Here is a 16573-nt window from a genome sequence, read left to right as displayed (position 1 = left end):
AGTCTCATTTCTTTTCACATTGATGAAACTGTTTTATGATTTACAACACAAACTACTGCTGCATGTTATATTACCTATGTATACACTGTCACTTTCATTAGCTTGTATACATATATCAATCAAAACTGATCATTTTAATAGGTTGGTACTAATAAGAAGCAAAGAAAAAAATAAAATGTTACATGGAACTGTGGGTGGTCATAATGTAACCCTTTGGAAATAGAAGATTAGTGTGGGTTGGTTGTAATATAACCCTTTGGAAGTAGAAGATTAGTGTGGGTTGGTTGCCAGAGCATGATGGGAGTCTGGCAGTTAGTGACCTATTAACAAGACCTTATTTCCAATGGAACAATACTGTGTAAGAATTATTACATTAAGGTTAATTGCAACAGGCCCTGAGGTCCTTGTCAGTCACAGTACTGTATATATGCAGGTGGAATTGACAAGTTCAGTTTACATATTAGCTATTGATGTTGAATAGGAAGCTCACTGGCAGTTTTGCCAAAGTGATCATTCTGTGACTGTGTGTCCCGAATGACTAATTAGTTGGGGTTGTGCACATTGGGTCAATTGCAGTGGCGGCTGGTGGCCAAAATTTGTGGGTGTTCACACCTCAGATGAAGGTGAGGGGGTGGAGTCCAGTGGGGTGGGGTCCAGGGGGGCAGCGTCAGTGACACTGTCCAGTAGATCTGTTTCTTGTTGGAAGCAACATAAAAAGTTTGTTCTGCGATGTCTTATCGTGGCAAATGTTTTGATTACTTTATTATTAAAGTCAGGAATGTCTTTTTCAACTGATAACATGGATAAAGCATTTAACGGTTCTCGAAAGTACTCAAAAATTGAAATGTGTTTTTATCTAAATTTAAGTTGTCCCGGAATCTAAATCAATCCCAAGTTCAAAGACCAAGAACAGGAAAAAGTAAGCCCTAAAATGGAAGTCACAAGGCCAAATGAAAAAAAAAACAAACAAACAAACAAAAAAAAACACTGTAATTAACAATGAAGCAGATTTTTATTTTATTTTCAGGAACCAGTTGATAATTTATATAGACCTAATAAAAGGCTACAAACAAACAGTAAAAAAAAAAAAGAAATAAAAAATTGTAATTTAAAAACACCTAGAACAAAAAAGGCTGACTATCAACAAGATAACAAAAATAATAATATAAAACATTATGTAAATATTAAAATACAAATATACCATAGGGTATATTTAATAACAGATTACCCCAAACAGGCAGTAGAAAAATAAAGAAAAATTGCCGAATAGCTTAAACATTTTCTTTCTTTCTGCAAAGCAACACACCAGCAAGATTGAGAAGAGACAAAGTTATTTATTTATAGCCTTTGTTATCTTAGCTCATGCTTGCTGATCGCCTGATCGCCATGTTTGGTAACCAGCTGCGGTACATCCAGACATTTTTAAGCCAATCATAGCCAGTCCTGGCTGAAGGCTGGCTGCTAATGCCCATGTGCACAGCGGATTTGGGTGCTCGCATTTCTGAGCGAGCACAGCCCGGCTTCAGCCCATTAAACAGATGGGATGAAAGGCATTGTTGATGTGCCAGTGTCACATGGGGGAAATGAAACGCCCATCACCCAGAAAATGGGAAGCGCAATTCATTAATAAGAGACTGGGGGTTTGGGAGCAAGTGAACACTGTGAACTGGCTGCTCCTGCCCAGGTCAATTGCAACAAACAAAAAGCTGCGAATGATCCTGTGGTTAGTACTTCAGGACTATACTAAACTAGTACGCTAGTCAGCACCAATTGCAACAAACCAAGAACTTCCAGATAGTCTCCATGTGCGTATGAAAAATGTTCCCAATTGAAAAGAACTCCAGATGATGACAGTACTAAATTAAATTAAATTAAACCATCAAACTCTTTGGACTAAATAGAAGAGTTACTGTACTAACCCAAGTTAAAATGAGAAACCTCATTAAAACCACATTTCCTGAAATGAAACCATTAATAAAACTGATATCAATGATATAGAATACAAAATATGATAGCAAAGCTAAGTATTTATCCTTGAATTCTACTGTTGAAGTGGTGCTTTTTGGATTAACGACTGTTAACATTATTATGCCGAGGACCATGTGGCGTTTGACAAATACTTCAGAAGTAAAGACACTTGGCAGAAATATTTAGATTACCAGTATTAATGGTGGTTTATGACAATGTGTTGTATTCCTTCCTTTCAAGGTACCCCCCTCGATGACTGACTCCCCAGAATAGCAAATAGGCACCAGTCAACGGACGGATGGCCAGCTCCCTGTACACACCCGTGATGCGAGGTCCTACCCTACCTAAGACCAAACCATAGTAGCCGAGATCGGGGTGTACGTGATGAATGACCAGGGACACAGAGGGAGTGTGGAGATCAAGTGCTGTTTGTTCTTCCACTGCAGGATCCTGCGTCATGGTGCTGGAGAGGGGGGAACCGAGCCTGAAGGGAGCTAAATACAAACCTTACTCCAGGACAAACCAACAGATTAGGAGGTTCTTGGATCAATCAACTTTACCTTTTCTTGTTGGCTTTTCTAACAGGAAAGTGTTTGGCGACTTGGATTAAGTAGAGGACCTACAAACTCTAGGCCTTTTGAGGGCCAGGTGAATATACTGGAACTATCGTTTCACCAAACTGCTGCTTATAATTTCGGGACTGTGTTGTGACAATATATTGTGTGGAGTGGAATAATTGTAATACTAAGAGCACCATGAAGTCACAAGTAACCTGTTATAATATTTAGTGGAAGGTTTTAGTGGTTTTACTTGGTGCACAGTTTTAGGTGTTTTTAGAATCAGTTTTGTATGGAGATAATGTGCAAGGTTGTTGAAAGGGGGGAGTTTGCAAATTGTCTCTTAAAATAAGTTGTATTTGATTGTTTAAATTTCCTGTAATAAAGAAATCATTATTTTACTTACCTGTATGTGTGGTTTCAGTACACTCATTGGGAAGGTCCAGCTGGTCAGTATGAAATCCAAAACAACCTGTGGACAAAGTTTTATGAAGATAATTATAAAAATGTATACTTAACTGAAATTAACAGTGTATAACAGAGGAAACTCTGACATGTGCACAGCTTTTTAATTAGTCTGGTACACGTTTTGGCATCCTGGAACTGCACACAGCCTCATGTTAGTGTCAGTGCTTCATTAATATGTGAAGATAAAATGTAAACCATCTCACTTCATCAGTTATTTATCAATTGTTGCAGCATGTGCCAATATTGCAAGCTATTCACTAAAATGGAAAGTCTAAGATTTATCATATTATTCATTTGTAAACCTGTCATGAATGAAGGAAAAGCAAATGATAATGAGCATAATCAAAACTATACTTTAAATCTTTAATTTGGGGGAAATACTTATATTATTATCACCATCAATATTAGCACTGATGCTTTTTTCTACAATAAGTAAAAGTTGCTGCTACTTCCTTATATGAAATCACTGCCTGTGGTCTAGCTGAAATCAAGGGTGAGTTCAACAGTAGAGCGCTCTTTCGTGGTGCCCTGTAACATATGTTAGCCATTATTGAACAGTCTGTTAGGAGCGAGCATTTCAAAATAGCAGGCAATACATCGCTGTGTATTAAAACAGTTGCTTTAAGTAAGTATTTTTTTATTTTATTTAAAATGTTCTAAAAAATGTAATTGCTAATACTGCATTTTTGTAATAAAATTACTGAAACTTGTTTTGGTTTAACATCTTCATCTTGATTTAACATCTTTGCCAAGTTGTAAATACTTCATGTTTCCTTTTTCTAATTCAATCGTCACTTCCACAATCTGTTTTAAAAAGCTAAAATGACAACAAAAATATTACTTATCACACATGTGTTGATAATACAAATCCAGGTTTGAAAAAATCAATTTGCAGCCACCGCACAGACAATACAGTTCGGACATTTTGTACCTCCAGCGAGGCAGCTCTGCGCTTGACTCGATACTGTTTGGTAGCACTCTTGGCGTGCAGGTCGTTCAATAGAAAGCACCACGTAATGCTCTGAATCGCTCTGCCTGTTGAACTAGGTCATGTGAGCTACCTGATTTAGGTGCCAGCAAAAAATAGTACATTATAGTACAGTACAGTACAGCTACATCCCAAATTAAAATGCAAACCTCCTCCAAAAAAGATGGCTTATTGGCACACACACAAAGAATGTTACATAGTTCCCAAAAGCAATAGTGAGTTGGTATATAAACAAATTTGGCTTGTGCTGGAGCCTGGAGGGAAGCTCAAAGATGGTAGAGAAAAAGCCATGGCCACGGCAAAAACGTTAAGATCTCACTCAGGTCAGACCATGAGCAATGATGTCAAATGTACCTATGAGATAAAAGGTCAAAAAGCACAGAAGACTCATTATGAACATTTAATCAAATTCACCTAGATTTTACCTAAGTTTTAGAAAGGTACACACAGTTGAAGTTGTCCAGTGTGGGTTTGCTATAAACCTGCTGCAACTAGTGCACAAAGAAAAATCAACATACACTGCTGATGTATTTCTGTGACTTCTTAAATCTTTCCTCTCTTGCCCACTTGGTAGATAAATCAGATGAAATAATAATTGTCTGCAACATTTTGTAATTAAACAAATGTTTAAATGAGTCCAGGGTATCGTTTAACAAAATTGTTAGCTCTAAAACCAAGTTTAAGTTAAATGCTTTGAACATTTTAAATGAGTATAATCTGTTTCAATTCTTTAACCCTTTATCATAACTGATTTAGGTTGCAGGCTCTGTCTTATATATACCATATTGAATATTGAAGTGTCTTCCAGTGCCCGGTTTAAATATTTAAATATTCATTGATTGTTTCTCATCGAAATAGTATAAATTTTCTCGATGGGAGAACAACTGGGGTGGGGCATTTGTTATTTGTTTTACCACAAATAAGGATGACTGACATTTTCTTAAGCTTAAAGGTCAACTGCTGACTGTTTAAAACTAAACCCGATTCGCATGGGACTAAACATCACCACATAAACAGGTGGTTTTGGAATTTTTATCGACATCGGTGAAATGTTGTCCTGTGTGAACTGTCCATTTATTTTTATCCCAGATAATTTTCTCAAAGGTCCACTGATTATTTTACAGGACATCAAATTCCTGTGTCTGTGTTATGTTGAATTGCTACAGTATTTCCAGGTTATTTGCCTCAAAGCAATACCAGCCTTCACAATAAATCATAATATAATATTAACATTGGTATGAACTGTCCTGAGATTCTACAGTTCAGTAAAACGCAACATTTGGGCATAGGCAAATTGGTGAAGGGCGACAAAACAAAACATAATGGGTGAAAATTGATGCGTTGAGTGGTGCATTTGAAGGCATGTATGGAATTACATATCACTCAAGGGATGAAATGGTTATTCTAGCCTTTGGAAAAGAAGGCACAACGAAATGAGTTATTGTGGCAAAGTGGTAATTAGTAGCAGGTGTATAGCAGGTGCGGTGCTGGTGCAGTAATCCCAAGAACAAACAGACAACAAAGTATAGGTGAAATGGTTTGTTTAATGGTTACGAATCCAATGGTCTGATGACCAGCCAGCAAATAATAATGAACTGGCAATACACAACAATGTATATTGCACAGTAGTGAAAAGGTTTGCAGTCTTGTAAACAATAAGCACAGTACTAAACACACACAATTAGACGCACACATGATCACAAGTACAAAGTGAGTGCTCTCAGTGCTTGAGGTGAAGTGTAATATAATATGTGCTAAATTTGTGAACAAGTGGTGATAACAATGTTAACCTTGACTGTACTGCAGTGTTGATCCGGCCCATGACGACAGTCACAAAATACTTTTACAACGTTTTCTCTGTGTCTCACGCGGTCTTTCCAGTTCCGCAATATAAACCAAGTGAAGGAAAAGATTTATGATTCTCAGGCCCCTTTATGCTATCACGCATGACCCCTTGGTAAGCGTTTGCATCTGTCTCTATTGCTTACAGCTGCTACCTCGATTACCTTCCAGGTCAATACGTTCCTGCAACGGAGTGTCACCTTCTTCCAGGCTGACCGACTTCCCGACCCAGGAAATTAATTGTCAGGCGAGCTCGTCCAAAGACTTCCCCTTTTGCTACTTAGCGCCGTCACAGGTTTTTTTCTGTTTCTGTCACAGTTATTTACACACGGTTCATTGTTTACAAATTATGCACAAAAGCACCTTTTCTATCACCTTTAATTTCGAATTTACTGACTTTCCTTCATGAAAACTAATCCATGTCTGGGAGGTTACTATAAATCCTCTGCTTTTGACCAACTCTGAGGACACCTGGTTTTTTGTACCATGCTAATCATGCTTAAGACTTCCATTGGAAGCACCCTTGTGGACTCAATAAAGCCCTCAGAATTGTGTCAAAATTCAAAGTACATCAGGTAGACCAGAGTGCAACAATTACCCTGCTCCCCTGCAGCGCTCTGCCTCCAGTGAATATAAGAAATACCACATGTATACAGAGAGTTAGAAATACTAATTGTGCAAGTAGTATTTCTGGGAGCTCCGAAGGATCTTTAAACTTCTCAGTTTTAAAAAGTCACCAAGATGTGGTGAATGAAAGAATCTAAACAAGAAGAATGCATTAGTTTAGTATGATATTCCATACCTAAACAATGTTGCTCTTTAAAATCACTAAAATATAGCTAAATTGTTTAAATCTGTTTCTGATGGCAATAGCGCATACATGGATCCCTCTAATAGGTACTTATATTTCATAAGAATTTGAATTCAGCAGGAGCAACAGATAAAATGTAAGGCCTAAAATCAGACGGGAAGCAGGAGTTCTGCTTACTTTGACATACAATTTAATATTGGTTTATTTCAGACTAAGCCAATGATAACCTGGGCTTTCCTCCCACAGAAAAGCATTAGAAGTCATCAAAATTTCAAGCATGAATGAATAAGAATATTGGATTTCTTTATACCTTGGGCATAAATAAAGCTTAAGTCCAAAGTAATATGAACCTTCAACACCTTTTTCATATCTCATATATGTATTAGATGCATTGCCTTCATTTGAGTGAGAACAGAAAAACAAAGTTTTAAACCAAGCAACTGATAAATAAGTCAGTGTTTAAAACAGCCATGGAAATCTTTTTTGCAAAAAACATGTCTACTTTTATATTCTTATGTGTAGATATTTTTGAAAATGTGTACCAGGAAATGTAATAATACATTTATATTATTTGCAATAATAAACAAAATTTGGGGCTATTTAAAATAATGCTATTTCTTCTACTGCTCCTAACCCTCTGGAAATGACACATCTTCAAAGACATTATGTTCATGAAAGCACAAGAAATTCAAAAATTGTGTTCCGTAGGATGTAGACAGATCATCAATGCAAGTATATTTATTATATGTAACGTGCATGGGGGAAGGCATAAGACCGATATACGCTCCTTGCAAAGGAGCCGGCACTTTTCTACAGCGGTATCGGCGCTATGCTTTAGTGTGAGAGGTCCCGGGTACGCGCCCGCCCTCTGTCTGTGTGTGGATTGCCTCACCCTGTGTGATGCATCTGCCTGCAGGAACTGAGATTGCTACAATATGTTAATTAGCCTTTCTGTCCATTCTTACATTATTGCTTCTAATTGCTTACTAGTGGTATTGGAATTGGACCAATCGATACTTGTAACAACTGCCCATTTACTCCCAAAGATGTGTAATTGTGATCAATATAAGTTCAGCAAATAGTAGAACTATGTTGCACTGTCACTGTTTCTTCCTGAAATGGTACATGGCCTACACAAATTCACTTGATGGTGTATTGGGGGAAAGGGTGTTCTTTCTTATGGGGTCTTGCATGAAAGTTGCATCTAGCCTTCTAGCCAGTGTCTGTCATTGTCACACGTGTCTGCTGATGGCTTCAATGTGTATTGACTATGGATAGTCTTGTTGACCAGGTAGCAGTAGCTTTTTTCATGAAGCTGTTAACATTTTTAATCAAATTATAAAGCTGGGCATGATATGCCCATCCCCTTTCATTTTTATCCTTCAAGAAGCTTTTGTAAATGTAAGTAAAGTTTTAAAATGATGGCATATGCATTTCATACAAGTGCATTGGAGTAACATCTGTATAAGTGTAAATGTTTTGTTGTCAAAATGTAATAATTAAGAAGATAACAAAAAAATGGTCACAAAGTCATTTGATTGAAATTGATTCAAGTGAAACACCACAGGAATATAAACACACATTTGCACACATTATTTTAAAGTGTAACATGTAGTTTGGCCCAATTGTTATTTATATATCACTATACGTCTAATCCCATTATATTGGTAAATGTGAATTTAACTGGCTAGAATAATAACATAAACTTGAAACTTTCTGTATATTACCTACTGTTTAATACACAGCACATATACTAGTTGCAGGCTTGTTAACCACAGTAGAAAATTATGCATGTTTGTTGGCAAAAAGAGAGAATAAAAATTAGACATAAATTCCACTTTCCTTCCAACAATGAACACTAGGTTATGGATGTAATCCTGGTTCCCAGAAAGAGAAGACGACCACCAACAATACTTTTGGGATATGCCTGCCAGAGGTCAGGTATTCACTCAGTATTTTATGTCAGAGCTGCCGATAGGCCCCTCTGGGGAATGACGTCCTCGGTCCCGCCTTCAGAGGATAAAAAACATTCACTCTACGGAGCTCACTTCCTCTTTTGCATCGAACCTGCAAAAGCGACCGATGCGACCTTGCAAGTTGATGGTCGTCTTCTCTTTTAGGGAACCAGGGTTACATCCATAACCTAACGTTCCCTTTCAATTTGAAGACGACCACCAACAATACTTTTGGGAAAAGTATACCAAAGCCGTTGCTTGGGAGCGTGAGTGAAGACAACAGAGGAGGGATGTCTCGAGACCACAGTTAGCAAAACCACAGTTAGCAGTGTGAGTGTGCAACCTCAAGGATCCTTGTGCCTAATGAAGGCATAGAGGGATCTACCACATTAATTAGGTAGAATCTGGTGAAAGTATGTGGAGTCGCCCAGCTAGCCGCAGTACATATGTCAGTCAATGAGGGTCCTCTAAAGAGGGCTCCTCTGGTAGACTGCGCGACCACCCACCCAGGTGGGGGTAGGCCGCCATTAGTATATGCAGTCGAAACCATGTGCACATTCCAGTGAGACAGCTGCTGTTTTGAGAGGGCCTGACCCAGGGTCCTTACACCCTGACAGATAAAGAGCTGGTAAGATTGACGCAGAACTCTTGTTCTGCCAACATAAGATCTCCAAGCCCAAACTGGGCAGAGGGAGTTTAGTCTCCAATCCTCCCCCGGAGAAAAAGGAGGGGGATGGAAAATGGAAAGCCTCTAGTTCCACTGACTGATCTAAGTGGAAAGCCGTAACCACCTCAGGGAGGAAAGTTGGGTTCGTACGTAACAATACCCTGGTTCCATCCTGCCAAAGATGCATACAGGAACTGTACACCGGCAGAGGCTATAGCTCACTGACCTGCTTAGCAGACGTGATGGCTAACAAAAAAGCTCTTCATAGAGAGGTATTTCAACTCTATGGAATGTATAATTGCTATAGGGCAAGAGATTATACACCAATCTTGAAAATACCTCCATTTGTAGGCATACAACGACCTTTAGGAGGAGGCCCTAACATTCTACAGTGTACTAACGACGGCGTCTAAGAACCTAAAGGCCGACAGACAGTTCTGTTTAGGGGCCAGACCTATAGATGGACCTATAGCTGGCAAAGGGTCAAAAACCAGATTTTCTTGGGCCAGTACAACTATTGCCTTCTCTCTGCGGACCTTCTCTACATTGTTGGTAGGAATGCGTATAATGTGTCCTAAGCCACTCATGCACTAGGGTGTCGATGCCTAGTGGACTGCTGCAGTGGAGGGAGAACATAGGGGAGTCATCTCCGCAGTGGCAAAGAGATCAACTCGGGTCTCCTCTGCCGGCCTGGACTGCACCCCAACCTAAGTTTAATACGTCTGTTGTTACCATCTGACCGCTGTGGATCATGCCCATCCTTATACCTTCATGCATGTGAGAGGTTTGCCTCTACGAGCACAGGGCTTCCCAGCATACGCCAGACTTGGTCAGCTGACAGTGATTAAACTTGATCTGGTTATACAGTACTTGTATGCTATTGAAAGTATCACAATAAGAAGTGCATAACTGTGCATACAGTGGTTTCTGTGTTCAACTTTTTCATGTTTCATGTTACTTATCGCTGAAGGTGATGATGCTGCCTGCCTGGTTCCTTCACCGGTTGCCTCTAAACCTTTTAACTGAAATGCAAAATAGGATTATGTATTTGCATAAAACCTTTGAGAGCTGAGCATTTAACTCTTTCGGAAAATGTAACGTGATGTATACAGATGCAGGAACAAATTTACAATGCCCTTTCATTACATAAGAACTTACATAAGAACTCATGAGCTTCAAAGTCACAGGAAATAGCAACACAACAATGAAGTGCCCCAGAGACAGCAACATAAAAGTTCAGTTGAATAAATTTATAATTTGATGATATTGTCAAAATATTGAGATATAGCCTCTGTCCACAGATTCTGAATGTGGTGTATTAGTGTAAATCACCAAAGATACTGAATTAGGAAAACATGACCACCTTTGGACAATAATGTTTCAACCTGCACCTTCAGGACATACTGTAATAACCCACTGTGTGTCATATTTTGAACTCCCCAGGTGGAGAATTTTACACTGTAAGACTCATTCAGATGAACATATGAGATATATTATGGGTTCTTGATCTGATAGTTCATTATGCAAATTGTGCCAAGATAAAACATCTTGACTTTTAATGTACTTATAAACCCTCAGCTTGTCTCTAGACAAACAGATTACTCCATTCAGACACCTTCTGAGACCGGTTATAATTGAACGAAAAATGCTGTCATGCAAATGAGAAAAAAAAAAAAAGGCTTCCATTCTAATGCCTCCATGGCACTGAAATGAGAAACTTTACAGTGTATGCACATTTAATATGGCCTAGTACCATATAATATAATGAAGGCTTCTGTTGTTCGTTTTTATTAATTTTATTTTTCAGTGCTTATTTTTTGCTACTCCGAAATCTTTTTTATTCTTCGCTTTCGACTTGTTATATACTGTATGAAATTAATGTTTTCTGTTACTTTCCAAAATGCTTGAGTGGTTTTTCTGTCACAATATGTATAGTAACTCATACTTGCACACTAAAGTTGTACCTTCTTTCCTTTGCCTTTTAGACAGGGGTGCACAGGTACTTGTTATTGTTGTATAAGACGCACATGCGTAACATTAGTATGTTTTTTTAAACCATTTATTATAAAGGCAACGACAGTGCTAACAGTTCAAAGGTGCGCTATACGTGCCTAACTTAAGGAAACCTCCTGATTCTACATTCTCGCTCAGCAAGTGAAACAGAAAAAAAATATTTCTGTAACTTAATTTTGCTTACAGATTGTGTTTTTTTATTTCATAAGTATTCACTGAACCACTCAGAATGCTTAAAAAAAAATAGCCTTGCTTGAGGCACTTGTGTTTTCTTCTTTTTTTTTTTTTGGTTTCAAAATACCCTCCATTCGCTATCGCAGACGCAATGCTCCTCTAAAAGTGAATTTTGAATTCTTATTTGTTGTAACTTATGGAAACTATAATAAGATCCAAAATGGAAAATTACCTATATGGTAACAGGGTCCTGGGAGACAGTCAACATGGTTTTAGGAAAGGGAGATCGTGCCTAACTAACTTGCTTGAGTTTTTTGAGGATGCAACATCGATAATGGATAATTGCAAAGCATATGACATGGCTTATTTAGATTTCCAGAAAGCTTTTGACAAAGTCCCGCACAAAAGATTAATTCTCAAACTGAACGCAGTTGGGATTCAAGGAAACACATGTACATGGATTAGGGAGTGGTTAACATGTAGAAAACAGAAAGTACTGATTAGAGGAAAAACCTCAGAATGAAGTGTGGTAACCAGCGGTGTACCACAGGGATCAGTATTAGGTCCTCTGCTATTCCTAATCTACATTAATGATTTAGATTCTGGTATAGTAAGCAAACTTGTTAAATTTGCAGACGACACAAAAGTAGGAGGAGTGGCAAACACTGTTGTAGCAGCAAGATTCAGAACTGGGCAGACACATGACAAATGACATTTAATAGAGAAAAGTGTAAGGTACTGCACGCAGGAAATAAAAATGTACATTATAAATATCATATGGGAGATACTGAAATTGGAGAAGGAATCTATGAAAAAGACCTAGGAGTTTTTGTTGACTCAGAAATGTCTTCATCTAGACAATGTGGGGAAGCTATAAAAAAGGCTAACAAGATGCTCAGATACATTGTGAAAAGTGTCGAATTTAAATCAAGGGAAGTAATGTTAAAACTGCACAATGCACTAGTAAGACCTCATCTTGAATATTGTGTGCAGTTCTGGTCACCTCGCTATAAAAAAGATATTGCTGCTCTAGAAAGAGTGCAAAGAAGAGCGACCAGAATTATTCCGGGCTTAAAAGGCATGTCATATGCAGACAGGCTAAAAGAATTGAATCTGTTCAGTCTTGAACAAAGAAGACTACGTGGCGACCTAATTCAAGCATTCAAAATTCTAAAAGGTATTGACAGTGTCAACACAAGGGACTTTTTCAGCCTGAAAAAAGAAACAAGGACCAGGGGTCACAAATGGAGATTAGACAAAGGGGCATTCAGAACAGAAAATAGAAGGCACTTTTTTATACAGATAATTATGAGGGTCTGGAATCAACTCCCCAGTAATGTTGTTGAAGCTGACACCCTGGGATCCTTCAAGAAGCTGCTTGATGAGATTCTGGGATCAATAAGCTACTAACAACCAAATGAGCAAGATGGGCCGAATGGCCTCCTCTCGTTTGTAAACTTTCATATATTCTTATGTTCTTATGTAACCTTACTTTCCCACTATGTTTTGCTTGGCTGGGCACATGATTCGTATTTGATGTGCATTAGCCCACGCATGAAACCCGACTTTTATCACATTTTCGTGTGTAATGGCAATGCTACGCAAGCGCAGTCATTTTTTGCCCTAGAGATAGCAGCTGCACACATATTTGTTAAATAGGGCCCAACATGTTTTTCCAAGGCAAGTTTGTCAGCCTAATACCTTTGAACTCTGTGTTTTTGATGACGAGACAAGAAGACTTCAGCTCAATAGACAAATCATATTTCATCTTTGTTAGGAGCTGGAGCGGGAATTAAAGAGCCAAACCTTGCATAATTACACTGTGCCCAATCTTGTAAAAATGACCAGTGCCCTGGATGTGCTACAGTGCTGCAAGAATTTGGCAGATGTTTTTATCCTATCTATACAATTCAGATGGAATTGTAAGAAGTACAGCCTCCTCTGCTGGTTTTAAATCACCAGTCACCACCAATGTGAACTGCTTCTCTATGGAGATGTGCTGCTTTTATTTTAACCTGATGTCTTTCGCCCTACCATTTCTTTTGACAATGCAAGACGCTTAATTTTACAAGCGAGACAGCATTGGCATGTTCTATTACCACTTCCCAAAATATTTTTCTGTTTTATTGGTGCTCTTTTGTTCTCAAAACAATTTCTCTGCATTTGCAACAACCTGTTCTTTAAGAATATTAATATCACATATCCAAAATAGATACTATTTTTGCAAGGGCAGTGCTTGAGAGTGACATTTAAAATGGGAGATGCAGGAGAGGTTTATTAATATGATGATGTTAATATGAGAGCCTAACTCCCCCTCTCCCCCTGTACACTTTAGTCAACATCTCTGTCGTAACATGATTAGGAACTATTGTGTTTGCTGGTGAGGGTCTAATGAACAGGAGCAGGTGTCATTGACCCTTACCTTTTACCAGAATTATAGCTGAAGAATTGAAATAAGAAGACTGTGACAGCAAATGGTGTCCAATATCCTTGTCTTCTGTATCAGCCTATCCTGAAACAAGAGCAGCAGTGGATAGCTGTGTTGTAATCTTGAAAAAAACCCTTACCTGATACTTGTACTGGAAGTGTTTATGTTCTGTCACACAGCCACCTGCGATGTTTAGCAAACATCACATGGAAGAAATGTGTCAAAAGGCCAAATTCTGAACACAGCCTGACAAAAACACATTTCTACCAGTGCTACAATAATTGTAACCCTAACACTAATCCCAAATTTAAACGTAACCATAGTGCTAACTTGTTCTGGTCAATGTTTTTTTTTTTTTTTTTACATCAAGCAGTATTGGAAACCAGGTGTTGGTTTCAGCCCAAAAACCTAAAAGAATTAAATGGTGGCTGATAGATGATTGTTTAAATGAAATGCTATTGTTTGGTATGAGATGTTAGTGCTGACGGTCTGTGATCAGGATGGCATGCAATCCCATTGCTTGTGCCATTGGTCAAAATGTGTTGGCAGTTTGACTTGTCCTTGCTTTTCTGATATATGCCTTTTTAGGTCATAACCAGTGCAAAATGTCTCCTGTCATGAGAGTAAGTTTCTTCTGGGCACCATGTATCTTATTGTAGGTTGTGTCCCCAATGTTATTGTTTTTTAACTCAGCAATGTACTACCTATCAAAAACCTACCATTCCAGAACCTGCTGTCATCCCTCATTCTGATCTTGGATACCATGACTGAAATCTGTTTCCATGGTATTCAGTTGATTTCAGTTAGAAATAAAAAAAAAAAAAAAAAAAAAAAAAAAAGGGAATTTGAAATGCAATGTTACAGTTTTAGCTGTTGTCAGCCACTTTGTTAAACATCACATACAGTTCCCCTTTTAAGCAGTTAAACTGCTACCTCTGTGTACCTGAATTTTAATAATGAAAAATATTGCCATGTTACAGACAGCTGGAACTTAGCTAGCATTTACCTTGAAATCTTGACCCTGAAATGACCAGGAAGTGAAATTAGTAGGACGTTTCAAAACTCATACAGTTCACTCAGGAAAACTCATGCGATAGAAAGAACAATATTTATTAAAGCTTAGACAACATATTTTACATTATAAGTATTTACATTATATCTTTAGCCTTTGACCTCACCCTTTGAAGTACCCTTGCCCATAATTTAGTTTGCTGATAGTGGAGAGGCTGATTGTAGGGAAGCCATGGCTAGGTGGGCAGGATAGCTGTCCACCCTCTCAGACAAAGCTGAAAAACAGGGGGAAGGCTGGGGAAGAGGAGGCGAACTCTAAGATACAACACGGACAAATGGATTATGGTAAGATATAAAGCTCTTTCTATCTGATCATTGGACGTGTTGTTTATCAAATGGCAAATGAGATACTAGCCATTTGAGTGACGAATATTCTGGTAATAAGTGTGCCTAATATTCTTTATGATTTTAAATCTAGCTTAAAAGTGAGTTCCCTGCCTGAACCACAGCTTTGTTGAATTATTTCTACTGACAATCAGTAGCATTTAGTTTACATCTGCTGTAGCTGTCTTGCCAGACACATTACACCGTGTAACAAATTTTTTATTTTTTTTTGTTCCTGGGTAGTAAGTGTTATTTCCTAATTGCTTATGCCTCAAAAGTATAGAAAATGGCTATTATTCCCCACAAACTTTGCATTTGTGACCAGGACTGCTATTTCAAAATATCACTATTTCCAATGGGAAAACGGGCAAATGTGTGTCTTTTTGTTCACATAAAGTCCCTTAACACTTACTACCCAGGAACAAAAATTGTGTTACATAGTGTTATCAAATAAATCCCAAGTGACAGGGTAGCGTCCTGGCAGGAAAGAGACCCAGAGACAAAAAGCTGCAGTTTAAGCATATGTGCGCTCTTCTATTTAAAAAAATAAATAAAAATAAAATAGGAACAAAATAAAAAAACATCACAGCAGAACCACTCACAGCTCACCCCAAACATTGTGTTACAGGTACCTTGGTTTTAATATGTTTTTAATTACAACTTTCCATTGTAATCATTGTCTGTTGGTTGTTAGGTATTCTAATCCTTAGTGGAGAATCTCAATTGACGTGAAACAGCTATAAGGAAAACCAAGAGCTGATAAAACAATACCATTCTGCTTTTTTTTTTTTTTTTTTAAATATATTTCAATCCCCATATTCTCTTTAAGGTAAGTTAAATCTACATCTTACTTTTCCTAATCATTCAAAATATTAACCACATATAAACAGTCTTAAACAGGGTTGTGAATTGAGAATGTTATGTTTTCTAAGACGGAGTTAGCCACCACACAAAATATGAATCAATAAATAAATAAATACATATGTATTACTTGTCATGATGCACGTGCATCAACACATGAAATGAACTGAATAACTAAAAGTAAAATAGGCAAGTGTATATTAATAAACTACAATAATAAAGTAACAGACAAACAAATGTTAATAAAACTAAAGCAAAACAACACAGTCAAAAAGCTTAAATTGCTAGGTACTATGAAATTAGCTGGTGGGTGATTTTCAGGTTATCACTATGATGGACTGATGCATAATGGTTGTTTTACTTGGGGTTAACTTAATGTTAATAAACTAACTGTCAAACTAAATTAACACAGCACCCCTACACACGTTACAAAATGCAGCAGCAAT

Source organism: Polyodon spathula, chromosome 2 (assembly GCF_017654505.1).
Source record: "Polyodon spathula isolate WHYD16114869_AA chromosome 2, ASM1765450v1, whole genome shotgun sequence".
NCBI lineage: Eukaryota > Metazoa > Chordata > Actinopteri > Acipenseriformes > Polyodontidae > Polyodon > Polyodon spathula.
Note: the sequence above shows the minus strand (reverse complement) of the source record.